This window comes from Equus asinus, chromosome 27, assembly GCF_041296235.1.
Source record: "Equus asinus isolate D_3611 breed Donkey chromosome 27, EquAss-T2T_v2, whole genome shotgun sequence".
Taxonomy (NCBI): domain Eukaryota; kingdom Metazoa; phylum Chordata; class Mammalia; order Perissodactyla; family Equidae; genus Equus; species Equus asinus.
Window position 1 is genome coordinate 23,672,226 of NC_091816.1, and position 14,599 is coordinate 23,686,824.

The 14,599-nt window shown below is 41.5% G+C and overlaps 2 long non-coding RNA genes across 5 annotated transcripts in view; one reads left to right on the forward strand and one right to left on the reverse strand.

Moving 5' to 3' along the window:
* Positions 1-13,283, reverse strand: part of LOC139042266 (uncharacterized) — a 65,142-nt gene extending 51,859 nt beyond the window's left edge. For 2 of the 4 annotated variants that reach the window (XR_011498790.1, XR_011498791.1), the window contains exons 1-2: positions 11,127-13,283; positions 8,905-9,041 (exon numbers count right to left, since the gene is read on the reverse strand). This is a non-coding gene — a long non-coding RNA (uncharacterized lncRNA). The remainder of the gene's footprint in view (positions 1-8,904; positions 9,042-11,126) is intronic. The other 2 variants (XR_011498793.1, XR_011498792.1) reach the window with 2 other exon arrangements.
* Positions 1,062-3,001, forward strand: LOC139042269 (uncharacterized). Its single transcript, XR_011498796.1, has 2 exons — positions 1,062-1,787; positions 2,601-3,001. It is a non-coding gene; the product is annotated as an uncharacterized lncRNA (long non-coding RNA).
* Positions 13,284-14,599: the final 1,316 nt, after the last annotated feature.

The window sequence follows — 14,599 nt, forward strand, 5'->3', positions numbered from 1 at the left end:
ACGCCATGTGCCTGTGGATAGTTTCTTACATACTTTAGACCCAGGAGTAAATAAATTCAGGCGCTTGTGAGTTAAAAAAGAAAATGAGGAGTAGTGGTTCAGATTTTGTACCGTGTACTGTGTTGAAAAAAAATTAACATTAAATCTTTTACTGTTCTTTTCACATCAAAGTTCCATATGCTTCCTCCCAAGTCACTTTGGGATTCTACACACACAGTGTGTGCAGAGGAGGTTTAGGGGAAAAGCAGAGAGGCAAGCAAGGCATTCTCCGTACTAAGTCGGTGCCAAAGCTTTTTCAGGGCAGTCTCCCCAGAACCAGAAGTGCTGTCGAGAAAAGGAAAAGATGGAGAACAAAAGTGGAGGCTTCGGGAACCACTGGGATCCCAATAGAGGCAACATAGTGCATGGTTCCGAACCACGTTACCTAGATTCAGACCCCAGCTCCACCACTTACTCAGTATTTGGACGAGTTATCTATGCCCTCGGTTTCCTTGTAAATTGAGATGACAGAACCTACCTGTGAGGGCCATGATGAGGACTGAATGGATTGATACACGTGTAAAGGACATTAGAAGACGGCCTCACTGTCGTCATCTTCCCCAACACCACCCACTGCTACTCTGACCTCTCTCTGCTTTCCTTGACTAAAGACTAGACGCTCACCCCACTTCCACTAGGCCTCCTTTTCTATAAGCATCATTTAAGGGCCTTCTATTTCATCCCAGGTAGCTATGTCTTTTATACAATAATTATGAACTAAAGAACCCAAATACCCGTTTATATATTACTGTTAGGTAGAAAGACACATTTCCTTTCTCTTTTCTTTGCATAATGCTTTTCTAAACTCCAGGCCAATTGACACAATCCTACTCTAGGACAATAATGCCAGAATTGAGTAAATCCCCCTCCTCCAAAAAGGACAAGAAAGGTGAACATGAATGAACCCACTCCTGGCTTCCCTTTATTGATTCATGACACTCCAGCCTCTGACCGAAAGGTCAAAGAATCCTGTTCTGAAAATGGATGCAATCATGCTGAGATTTGGCTCCCATAAAGTAAAAGTATCTTTGAGAAAGAAAAGACTATGTCATTTTACAATCCTATCAAGTTATACAACCCCGGCTGGTTTCTGGAAATAAATTTGTCATTGAAGGCTTGAGGCAAACAACTTTTTAAATTATTTCAAGCAATCTGTGGAAGCATAATGCCAGCCAATGCTCTGAAAGGCCTCATTGTGAGTGTTTGTGCTCAGAGGCTGCTAATTGCTGGCTTCCTTCCACCCTCCGGCAAACACAGCACCATATTTGTCTTTCAGCTGTCACTATTTGTTAGGGCCTATAAACAGAGAAGATTCTTTCTTAGCAACCACTGTGAAAAACTAGAACCCTGCCTCCCACTCCCCCTCCCCCACAAACAAGCCTGAAATGAGGAAAGAAAGGCAAATAAACCTTAGAAAGTTACTTGTGAAAGTCAAAATGACAATCCAGTGGAGAAAGTTTCGAAACTGCTGGCTGCCTTTGGCTTGGGGAGAAAAGAAAAAACTCTCAAGACTCTTTCAGAAGTCAGCTGCCAACAGATTAAAAGGCGACTAGAAATGATCTCATCGCCATTTGGAGACGTCTGGTCACAGGGATATCTGTAAGATAACCAGGAATAATCCAGCTACGTTATTCGATTTTCTTGGAGAATGCTTTGGTCTTCATCTTTCTATTTTTAGTCTTCAGTGTCAGACGCCATGGGAAGCCATCGCCACGGCAGTTCAAGGATTACACGTTCATTCAGAACAGGTAAAAGTTCTGGAAACTAAAATCACTGAAAAAAACAGTCAGAGATCAAAGCATTCAAGGGATTCTGGAAAGGAGGGCAAGTGGGAAGACAGGCTTTTGTGTTGACAATTGCAGAAAAGCCTCTGATGGATGCTACATCTCAGAGGATTACAGGAAATCGTTATATTTATAAAGAAAGCAGAAACCTTGACCTTAAAAAAAGAAGGCTGCGGAGGACCTGTGGGAGCACCCCTGGCCATTTAAGCTTTCAAGTTTAAAATGTTTGTGGAGTTAAATCAGCTCACTCTTGCCAGCCTGAGAACAGCCAGTTTGGAAAACAGAACTTGTAGGCATGGAAACAGCAGGCATCTTGATAACAAAGCCCATTGCAGGGTTTACCAGAGAAAAGCTGTAGAGAATCCTCAAGAGGGAAAGGCAGACAGTACAATTCTGCGAGGCCAGATAGTATGAAATCTCAAATGAGGGGTAACTAAAATATGCTAAGCGTCAGTAATTGAGTGGAAAGAATTAAGCTTTTGTGAGCCACAGTCCTTCAAGTGCTGCCTGTCTGCAAGTACCAGGGTTGCTAATAACCAAAACAATGGAAGTCAAAGACACCCAGAAGAAATGTTTCAAATTCTATATTCCCGCTACGCCCTTGAAGACCCATTAAGAGACTGTCCAAAACTGAGCTCTCATGAATATTGCTGCCAAACTGGAAAATGTGGAAATACTCTGAATAGAAAAGGCTTTATTGAGTGTCAACTTTCACATCATCTCCTTTTGATCATCACAATAGTCCTTTATGAGGATGTTATCTCTGCTGCATTACAGATGAGGAAACCGAGGCCCGGAGGAGTTGAGGTTGGTGAGAGGAAGAGCCATGTTTCTGATCCCAAGCCAGGACTCCTCCTCCCGTTCACCCTCCTCCATCCTGCGCTTGCTGTGATTCGGGAAAGGATGCATGGACACATCCGGGTATACAGGTCACTCCTATGGTGCTGGTACTCCCCCACCAAAAATGCCACTGCAGGAGCAGGCAGAGGTCAGAGTGAGGATTTTTAATGTCAAAATGGGAAAGTTTGTTTTATATTGTTTTAGTATTTTTAAAAAGCTCTTTTCGGGGCCCGCTCAGTGGCGCAGTGGTTAAGTTTGCACTTTCCACTTTGACGGCCCGGGGTTCATGGGTTCAGATCCTGGGTGTGGACTTACGCACCACTTGTCAAGCCATCCCACATATAAAGTAGAGGACGATGGGCACAGATGTTAGCTCAGGGCCAGTCTTCCTCAGCAAAAAGAGGAGGATTGGCAGCAGATGGTAGCTCAGGGCTAATCTTCCTCCAAAAAAAATAAATAAAAAGCCCTTTTCTGTAGTCACAAAATCTTTCCTTCTGTTTTCTCTTCCTCTCCCTCTTCCTCTTTTCTCATTTCTCTCTCCTTTTACACATTCACCTTCCATTGGAGCCCCACATTTTCTCATATGCCATCACCATATGTCCAGGGGAGCTCTCATGAACTCAAGACTTCCGAGAGTACTCACTATGACCAGACAGTACTTCAGTGACCACCAACCCATGTCTTCCTACTCACCCAGGATGCCCACCCCTTTACTCCACTCCAGCTGCTTTCTTTGCTGATAACTTAGGAGGAAAGGCAGTAATGGGCAGCATCAAGCCTTAAAGAGGAAAGTAGAGAATGAGTCACGGCTGCTGCCAACTTCTTATGACCTTTGGTCTCTTAGAAGTCCTGTTAACATAGCTAGAGCAACACTGGAAAATGGAAAACTGAGAGGAAAGCATTTGAGAGGTTAATAGATGTGATGAGGCTTAATCTAGACGCCCAGCCTTTGAAATCTATGGTTTGAGGTGGAGCAATGGTTTGAGGACAGCAATGTGACCGTGTATAATAACTATTAAGGAAATCACCACGTTCCAACCTAGTCCCCCTTCTCCCAAATACAATTTTTAATCGCTTTAGTTTTCTTCTCCATTCCTCTCCAGTTGTAATTTAGAGATTTAAGAAATAAAATTTTTCCTGTCAGGATGCTAAGAGTGGTGCCTTTTGTTAAACTCATCTATAGTGGGTTTAAGGGTCCTCTAGTGACTTGAAAAATATGAATTTTCTTTCCTAAGTGTCCAATTTAATATAATACGAGAGAAGGAAAGGAAGGAAGAGGTCCAAAAACTTCTTCAGTCACCAAAACAAAAATTCTCCAGAATTTTTTGTAATACACATAATTTATACATTTGCAACCATTATTTTATGTGAATTCACACTTTGGGAAATGTGATATACGTTGACAATGCCAAACATTGCCAAGGATGTGGCACAACTGGAACTCTCATACACTGCTGGTAGGAATGCAAATGGTACAACCCCTTAGAGAAACTATTTGGCAGGCTCTTAAAAAGTTAAATATACGCCTTCCATAGGATCCAATCTACTCCTAGGTAGTCACCCAAAAGAAATGAAAACAGAAGTCCATATAGAGTTATACATGAATGCTGACAGTAGCATTATTTATAATAACCAAAAACTGAAAACAACCCAAATATTCATCAACAGATATGGATAAACAAACTGTAGAATATCCGTACAATAGAACACTACTTAGTATTAAGGGGAAAAAAAAGCTAGGGTAGGAGGAGGGATGAACCACTGACACAACAACATACGTGAATCTTAAAATCATTATGTTGAATGAAAGAAGCCAGACACAAAAGAGTCCATACTGCATGATATCATTTATACAAAATTCTAGAAAGTGTAAGCTAAGTCCATAGTGACAAAAAGCAGATGAGTGGTTGCCTGAGGTCGGGATGGATGCTGCTAAACATTCTACATTGCATGACAGTCCCTCCGTAATAAAAATTATTGGGCTCAAATATCAGTAGTGCTGAGGTTGAGGAACCTGATCTAGTCTGACCAACAAAAAGAGAAGATACAAATTCTATAGTCAGGAATGAAAGAGGAGACATCACTACCAACCTTACAGAAATTAAAAGGATTATAAGGATATGATATGAACAACTCTATGCTAACAAATTAGACCATTTCAATGAAATAGGAAGATTCAGAGAAAGACACAAATTAATGAAACTGACTGAAGGAGAAAGAGAAAACATGAATAGACCATAACAAGTAAAGAATTTGAATTAGTCATTGAAAATCTTCCTTCAAAGAAAAGCTTTGGCTCAGATGTCTTCATTGGTGAATTGTATAAAACATTTAAAGTACAAATAACACCAATCATTCAAAAACTCTTCCACAAAATATAGGAAAGAACACTTTCCAATTAATTCCATGAGGCTAGTATTACCCTAACACTAAAGCCAGACAAAAACATCACAAGGAAAGTACAGACCAATATTCTTCATGAGTCTTGATGCAAAAATCTTCAACAAAATATTAGCAAAATGAATACAACGACATATAAAAAGGGTTATACACCATGACCCAGTAGGATTTCTCCAAGAAATACGAAGTTGGCTTGATATCTAAAAATCGATCAATGTAAAATAATTTTTTCTTGTTTATGTTTTAATTTTATTTATATTTTTTTTTGAGGAAGATTAGCCCTGAGTTAACATCTGCTGCCAATCCTCCTCTTTTTGCTGAGGAAGACTGGCCCTGAGCTAACATCTCTGCCCATCTTCCTCTACTTTGTATGTGGGATGCCTACCACAGTATGACTTGCCAAGTGGTGCCACGTCCATACCTGGGATCTGAACTGGTGAACCCTAGGCTGCTGAAGTGGAACATTCGAACTTAACTGCTGTACCACCAGGCTGGCCCCTTTTTTTTTTTAAAGATTGGCACCTGAGCTAACATCTGTTGCCAATCTTCTTTTTTCTTCTTCTTCTTCTTCTCCCCAAAGCCCCCCAGTACATAGTTGTATATTCTAGTTGTAGGTCCTTCTGGTTGTGCTACGCAGGATGCCACCTCAGCATGGCTTGTTGAGTGGTGCCATGTCCATGCCCAGGGTCCGAACTGGTGAAACCCTGGGCTGCTGAAGCAGAGTGCATGAAGTTAACCAATCAGCCATGGGGCCGGCCCCCAATGTAAAATAATTTTAATAGAATAATATAAATAAAGGAAAAAAGACACACGATCATCTCAATACATGCAAGAAAAGCATTTGATAATATCTAACATTCCATTCATGATAAAAAGTCTCAATAACTGAGATGGAAAAGAATTTTATCCAGTTGATAGCAGGATTCTATGAAAAACCTACAGTTAGCATCATACTTATTGGTGAAAGACTGAATGTTTTCCCCTCTAAAATTGGGGGAAAGACCACATATTATATGATTGTATTTACATAAAACGTCCAGAAAAAGTAAATGTATAGAAGCAGAAAAAAAAAAGGTACTGACTAAGTAGGCTAAGACTATTTTATCCTTGCTAAATATAGTTTTCCTTCCTACAGTATCTGGCAACTTCTGGCTCAGCTCCTCTCTGCCGCAGGATTGTGATATTTTTTCAGCATCTCATCTCTAGTCACAAAGAGCAGGCACCGGCAGACACCCTTTCGGTATACAGAGCAGGTATGTGGTTCCCTCAGAACCAGAAGGTGTTCTGCTTCAGGAGCACAGGACAGAAACATTGAAGAAAATGTTTTTAAGGCTAGAGAACCTGAATTTTATCACTTGGAGGAACAAGTCCACGCCTAAGGAAACAAAGGGTAAATGTTCCAGGAAGAAATGTCACTTCAACATGAAGGTATTACCCTGGAGTCAGGAGAGAGACAGAACCCTACCTACAATGGCAGTATGTTGGAGAAAAAGCCCTCTGTCATCACACCACTTGATAAACAAGCCACACAAAGCTTCTTGGCAATTGTGGAAGTTTTCAACACATAAAAGGAAATACATGGAATCCAGTCAAGAGAGGATTCCGGAGAGCAGAACCACTGTTACCTGCAAGTAAGTGGCACTATACTTAGAATGTTGTGAGCACTCAGTCATCACCATATAGATCCAACTCAAATCCCTTTGTTATTCCACGTAATGTAGGGCATGGCAAGATCTTGAGTCTTGGACACCACTGGTGGAGGAGATAGATGTCACCTGCCACCAGCATATCTGTCTGCACTTCAGCCATTGAAGTTACTGGGTGCTGCCTTTCCCTGCGTATCATTTTGCCACCAAGAATTTACAAAGGGGCAGAGGACCTAGAAGAAAAGGGATTAGAGCCTGACTCCTTCTGTTTAAGGGCCAAAGATTGCAACATATGCCTGATGAACTAGCATGATCCTATGGGACACCCAAGGACAGAAAAGAACAATAGAGACATTCATCATAATGATGGGGAGGGGCTTCTGGATGATGGATCCACACACAACAGCAAGGCCTAGGTAGAAAAACTGCTGATGCTGGACCAAGTGTGCAGCTGATGCTGGCACCCCATTGCTCCAGCCACTCTGTCACAGCGGATGTGCTAAAAGGCAAATGGCTACCTACGGTAATGGAAAGAGATGTGACACCAAAAGCTGTGTGGCTTGGGACCCAGGGCGTTTTGTTGTGGGATGTTCTTGGCTGAACATGAGTATGAGGGACCACCAGGAATAGAAAGTCCACTCGGTTCCTTTGGCCACCTGCAGGGAAGCAGAGATGCTGGTGACCAGGGAGACCTGGAGGAGCCGGGGCCAGCCTTCTAGGGTCAGAAGTGGTCACATCCAGCTCAGAGTCTTCATCTTCCTAGGAACCCTGTGGGCCTACCTGTCATGCAAATGTTGTCACTTAAGTACCAGTACAACTGGGAGTGAAATAGAAGCAGGTGTTCTCTCATCACCTGTATCTGGGCTGCCTTCAGATTGAAAGAAAGAGATCAAGAAAGAGCAAATTGGGCAGATCAGTCCCATTGTGTTGAGAGTTAGTGTCGGAGGACAAGAGATCCAGGCCCATTGCAAAAACAATGACATTAGAAAATTTGGAGCATATCCTGCCCCAATGACAGAGGCCAGGGGGTGTCTCTGTCCAGCTGACTCCTGCAGCACATTAATGCCACCACGAGAGGAAAGGCCACAAGCAGACCCAAACAGAGGAGAGAGGAGCAGTCATTTCTGTGCTTGGCATCAGTACTGACTTCCCGCGCAATCTTGTCCACGTGAAAATTCACATATATCAATTAATTTTCAACAGTGCATACTTGGAGTTTATTACTTTATTCTTGACTTACTCACAAGTACAGTCTGTGCTTAGCTGGCCAAGTAGGAAATAACAAAAGGAATGTATGTACTTTCCAGTTTGGAAAGGAATGTGTACTTCATGCACATTCGTCTTATTTATCATGTTTGCTCAGTTTTAAGCTTTTTGCTCAGGAAGTATAAGATCAGTTTAAATAAAGTAAAAAGGAAATTGGATTCCATCAATCAATACACTAAAACACAACCACAATTAGATGTCAGAAGGTTATACCATTTCATCACTTGTAATTAATGTTATCTGTGTGGGCCACTTCTCAGAAAATATTTATATAATGTTTCATTTCCTACAAAGAAATCCATCTTCTGGCTTCCCCACAAATTGAAAAATTACATAGTGAATTAGGAAAATAGAGAAAACTATTGTAGCCTCATTGACTAATTTTGAAGTGAAATTTATTGTAAAAAAAATATTCTTCCATCTAAATCCTCAGACAATGAAATGGTTTTGAAGCTTTCTACTTAAAGAAAAAGTCTGACTTTAGAGTAACTATGGTTGTAGGCCATGCAGTCACTCTTTTGCTCAAATCAAAATTCAGTACTAATATTTAAATCAGGAATAATTAAGAGGAAATGTCTGAAGTGCACTTTTTTTGTTTTTCACCAGAAATGCTCATTTCTCAGATCAGAAAAGATAGTTTTATGTTTCCTTCTTATACGTGTTAAATAGGGTCTTTTGACTCACTTGAGAAGTTACAATACTTAGCAATGAGAGAGATAGGAATTGTGCAGGAAATGAGGACTCCAGGAGGCTAGAATACAGCTCAAGATCTGAAAGATTCTGGTGCCACCCTGGGAGTGCGTGTGGTAGGCAGAATTATAAGATGGCCCTGAAGATTCCCACCCGCTGGTGTACACACCCTGTATAACTCCCTCCCCTTGAATGTGGAGAGGACCATGGGTATGGTGGGACAGTAGCTCCTTGGTTACCTTTTCATATGAGAGTCCAAAGTGGAAGACTGGAATGAGATCCCTCTGTTGGCCTTGAAGAAGCAAACTGCGATGTTGTAGAGGGCGCCGTGCAGCAGGGAATGACAGGCAGCCTCTAGAAGCTGAGGGCCTCAGTCCTGCAACCACAAGGAACTGAATTCTGCCAACAACCAATGAGCTCGGAAGAAGACCCTGAGCTTCACCTGACCACAGCCTTGCCAGACACTTCGATTTCAGATTGTGAGACCCTGAGTAGAGGACCCAGCTAAGCCATGCCTGGACTCCTGACCCACAGAAATTGTGAGAGAATAAATTTGTCTTAAGCCACTAAGTTTGTGGTCATTTGTTATGCAGTAACAGAAAATTAATACACTGGGTTATCTTCTTTCCCCTCTGGGATAAAAATGTGACAATTCCTAGCATTCTGGTGACAAACAGCCTACATCCTTGCTTCTCTGCATTTTGGTTCCTCATATTCATGGTTCCCTCACGGTTTCTTCAGGACCCTCCTGCCTCATGTGCGTGTGTCTTTTCTATTTATGCTCCCACTAGTAAGGGAAAGTTGCTCTCTGTCTCATAGAAGCTGGGCAGACAAAACAATAGATGTCCTTAAAAGCCCCTTACCCTACTGAAGCACCTTCATAATGTCCGCTAATCCTCATAACTACCCTTTGAGGCAAGTACCATTATTATTCTCACTTTGTAATAAATCTAGGAGTTAGGAGACTTGAGTGGAGAAGCCAGCCTCAAACCCAAGACATCCTGCATTGTGTCCCTTGCTCTCTGCTCCTCTTCTGCACTGCTGCTAACGTGAAATAACAGGAGCTTCTCATGAATGCCATAGAGATAGTGAAAACTCTACCCTGGAGAGTACTGATAACATACATTCTATTCTTTCCTTTTGAGACAAACTAAGGAGCCATCATCGCTATGGAGCCATCATCAGCTTCTCTCTTTATGTTGCTCTGATTTCCCCAATAGAATGTGAGTCAGGAACACGTAGGTATAAACATTTGCTGATGCTATGAAATTGGGCAAGTTAGTTACCTCTATAAGCTTCAGTTTTCTTAGCTGCAAAATGGAGCTGTAGCAGGACTTATGTCACAGGACAACCATATAGAAGCTCAGTAAATGGTAGTTGGTGGTGGTGGCGGTGGTGGAGACAGTTACTTGTGAAGGAGAATTCCACGCCTTACACCTCTATAGCTTAACAACAATTAAGCAACTTATGAGTAAGACTTAGGTGAATATGTTACTTAGTTAACTCATAGGCTAATGTGAATGGCTATCCATACTAGTGGAGGAATTCCCATGAAAGAAAGAATTGGCTCATTTTTCTTACAAGAAATAATTTCTCAAGAATTTAAGAGTATTCAGAAGTCCTTGTTAGGAGTATCCTAGGAATGGATTTGTTCAAGGCATATGACAATCCTACTTTTGGAACTCTCTGAATGGGCCAGATCATCACCAGCAGAAAATTACCAGAAGGTTCAACATCATATGCAAACATCATAGAATCAACCTGTAGAATAAAGGTTAAGGTAAGAGCATGGACCTCAGAGTTGCATCTTCCTGGATTCAAATCTTTCCTTTGCCGTTTATTCTCTGGGCTTCCCTGAGTAAGTACTTACTTCTTTGTGTCATGGTTTCCTCATAAAGAAAATGACAATATTACTAGTATTTTCCTCATCATGTTATGGAGAGTATTAAATAAGTTAATATACACCTATAGCGCTTAGAATCCCTGAAATGTGGCAAGCCCTCAGTGAGCTTTAAAGGTTGTAAATTCAACCAAAGTTTATTAAGTTTCTACTATATACCAGCTACTGTGGTGAGCATTGAGAATATACATGGAGAGAAAGAAGAAAAAATTAATGTTTATTGAATTTTTTGGATGAATCACTCTGACAGCTGTTTTACATACATTATCATAATTAGTTTTTAATTAGTAACCTTAATGGGTTAATATTATTTGCCCTATTTTATAAATGAAGAAAGTGGGAAAAGAGAGACTAACCATGTTTCTTAAGGTCACAGAGCTAATAAGTGGTAAAGCAGAGACTCGAAGCCAAGACCAGGCTCAATGCTGCTTTTGCTATAAATAAGACACAATCCCCGCCCTTGAAGAATGAACAATCTATAGTGAAGATCTGGATATAAATGACTAAATACACAAAGACATAAGTGCTAAAGCGAGCTATATGCAAAGTAGAGGTATTTACCTACAGGAATGAGGAATTCCTTGGGGTGGCAGAGAAGTGACATTTGAAGGCTGAATACGATTTCTCCAGGAGAACAAGGGCATTGGAGGGAAGAAGAGGAAGGGAGTAAAACATTCACAGATTCAGAGGCACAAAAAATGCCTGAGGTTTTGGAGGACCAGCAAAGGAAATGACCAAGAGTGCTGTCTCTGCGAATGGGGACTTGAGTGGGAGTCCGATAGTCCTTTCCCACACAGTGTGTGACTTCTCACAGTGAAGCCAAGGGCTTGCCTCTGCTTACAGCGTCAGCAGTTTCTAATTGTAAGAGCCAAGCTGCTCTAAGCACTGCTTTTTCCGGCAGCCCAAACCTATAGGTCTACCACACACTTGAGCTCTGCTGCATCTTTAAGGTATTTCTGCTGTCCTCCTTGTGTGTGGCACCACTGCAGTTTATGTTACAGCATTTACTCCATTCTCCTTGAGCCTGGAGTGTGTCGCGGTAGCTTCTGCTGGACCGACTCCTCCTCCCTATTACAATCTAGTGTGCGTGTCACTGCCGATTTACTCTGTTCGCCTGGTGGCTGGATTGTTCCTCAATGGCTTCCACAGGCTGCTTCATCGGTTTCATCTGCTTCAGATATTTTTCATCAGTTCCATCTGCTTAACTATGCATATTTTCCCAAGATTTTTCAGCCCTGCCTCCATTCCAGGCAAAATTAAGCTTTCTGCTTTGTTACCAAGCTACTTTCTACCGACCTCTTTTAAAGCCATTATGATGTTGTAATGGCTGTTTTTGTCCCTCTTTTCCCCAATGTGAATTCCATAGGGCCAGCGTCGGTCCTGTTCATTTCCAATGTCCAGTCCAGTGCCTAACACATGACCATTTGATAAATGAATGAACAAACGAATGAGTAAGTAACAACCCAAAGGTCCTTGCCAGACATTTAAGAGCATCCATCAGATGGATCCATCCAACCTAACCAATATTTCCTTCCAATAGCCTTAACAAGAACATTTTTAGGCTGGTCTTCTCAGCCCTCAGTCTTTCTCCTACCACTCCAACCACTGTGCAAGCTCCCCACCGCCTCTTCCCTTACCTTCAATCCATACGAGATGCTTTATACTGCCTACACAGTTCTGCTAATGTTTAGCAGCTTGCAAAGCTAAATCCTCCCTTCTCCGCCAACTACGATCAAACACTTTCCTCAAGATGTGCAAAACATCCAAGTATCCTTCGCTGACCATTTCCCACCCCTGCGTTTTTCTTCACAATTGTCTTTAACTTTTGAAATCTCTAACACACATTGCCTGTGCCTTACCCTCAAGTTATTTATACAGGCACATCTTGTCTTCTCAAAGTCAGGGAATGTCATTTCTTGTTTCATTTTTATCTGCCATTACACAATGCTGTACACATAGAAGTTTATTAAGCAAACACATAAGTGAGAAGCTAGTAGATTCATAATGGCTACTTAATAGCTAAAGTAATATAATATTATCCGAAATATTTCTAGCAGTAATAATAAATTACTATTTCTATTATCTTTATCCTTAAGTATCATATATGGACAGGGAGTTTTATAAAGAACCAGGCTAATACTCCTCTGATAAGAGAACTGATCTGTAACTGACCTTTGCCATGTGTAAGTATTTTCAGGGGATATGATGCAACCTACTTAGGTCCAAGACTATGCAATTGTTCTATGATTGGATTTTGCTGGCTTGAGAGCTCCGTGTTTGATCCTTTAGCACACTCCCAAGTCTATCGATTTCATCTGTACTCTTGGGTCCAGCTCACAGGGTACGTGTCCTCAGCCTTCATTCTGATCCCTGCAGCTCTGGCAGACAGACACACCGTTTCCATCCAAACCTTCTCATCTGGAAGGAGCAGATCCATCTTCTTTGCCAGAACAGGCTTTAGCCCTAAACCAAATAGAGCAGCTGTTTGCCAAAGTCGGAGGTGACGTTTGATTCTAACAATCAACATGGAGCTGAGCCACTGAGGAGTAAATGACAGAATGGAAAATAAGGACACTCAATTTCCAGAGTAACAGCCATAATGTCTTTTTAAAGGATCTATCCAGTTGGCTTTGGCCTGTAGGCCTTCAATAAAACTCGTCCTCATTTATATTCTTTGTACATTTGTGGAAAGACTATAAACGGAATATTTACTTTTATGAAAGCTTTTTTTTAAGGCAAAATTAGGCTGGAAATCTTGAAATTAAAGAAATTTTAAAGATTTCAACGTGAATAGAAGGAAGGTGGAAAGAAAACAAAAGGAAAAGAGCTTTACATTTCTCCTTTCTCAATATTTACTGGTTTCCTCTAAACACCAAAAACTTCAAAACATCAAAATTTAAGCTGAATATCTGGCCCAAACAAGTCAAATCTCACTCTCAGGTTGTTCTGACCTGGGACAAAAGGAGGGTCCCAACTAGAGACACAAGACTACAACAGTGGCTCCACCCGCACAATTCTGTAGTAACTCTAAGAGAATTCCCTTGAACCCTTCTCCAATTCTTGGTTACCTCCCCAGGAGTCTGTTACATGTGCTTTACAATGCCTTCCTTCGTGGTCCAGCTCCCACAACTGTTTACACCAAAAATGGCAGTTTATGCCAATTAAACTTGATGAAGTCAAAATCACCAACGCCCAGAGAAGCTGCCATCACTCCTGCCTATGCCCACTGATCCCGTAACAGTTCCCAGGAGAGTGGGCAATAAGGCTGCACCAAGTCTGCCATGTGCTCCCTCCCAGAGGCAATGATACTGCTGCTAATGTCTACTGACTCGTGTTCCAAGGCCACCAATGCTCAGCAGCTGTCCATGCCCCGTGCTGAGGGTGCTATTGGCTAAGGAAGTTGCTCTCTGAAGCCACCAGTTTGCTGGCACCAGCGTAATGGCCAGTATGTGTGCTCAAATCTCATAGATATTTTCATGAAATCGCTCTTTCTCATTCTTATAACTTCTTTCCTTAGGGCTTAGAAACACGTTGAGGCTGATCTAGAATTATAACGACTGGGTACACTTAGAATAACTCCTCCCCTTTTACACCAGTCCGTGGACTTGCACCAGCCATTGAGTAATTTATCTGACCTCTTGTTCTCTCTTCCCTTAGGATCAATTTCTTCAGTAGGGATTACTCAGGTAACTACTCTGCATTTAAATATCCACTTAGTACGGTGGGCTCACAAGTCCTTGACTCATGCCCAGATAATCTTGAATTCCAGGGAACACCTACTGCAAATATGTGATTTCTTTTATTGAGAGTATTTACTCCAAAGACAATAAAAAATGATCTTATTTTTATTCACGCCAAGTGGTAGAGAAGCCTAGAAGTTCAAAACTTGAGTTGTAGAAAGCATAATCTATCCTCAATTTTAACTACTTGGTTATTTTGTTTTTCTTTGTTTTCTTTGTGTCCCCAGAAGGAACCACATGATCTTCTTTATATAAGGTAAAATCTGTGTCCTAATTCCAAGACAGCCCATCAAA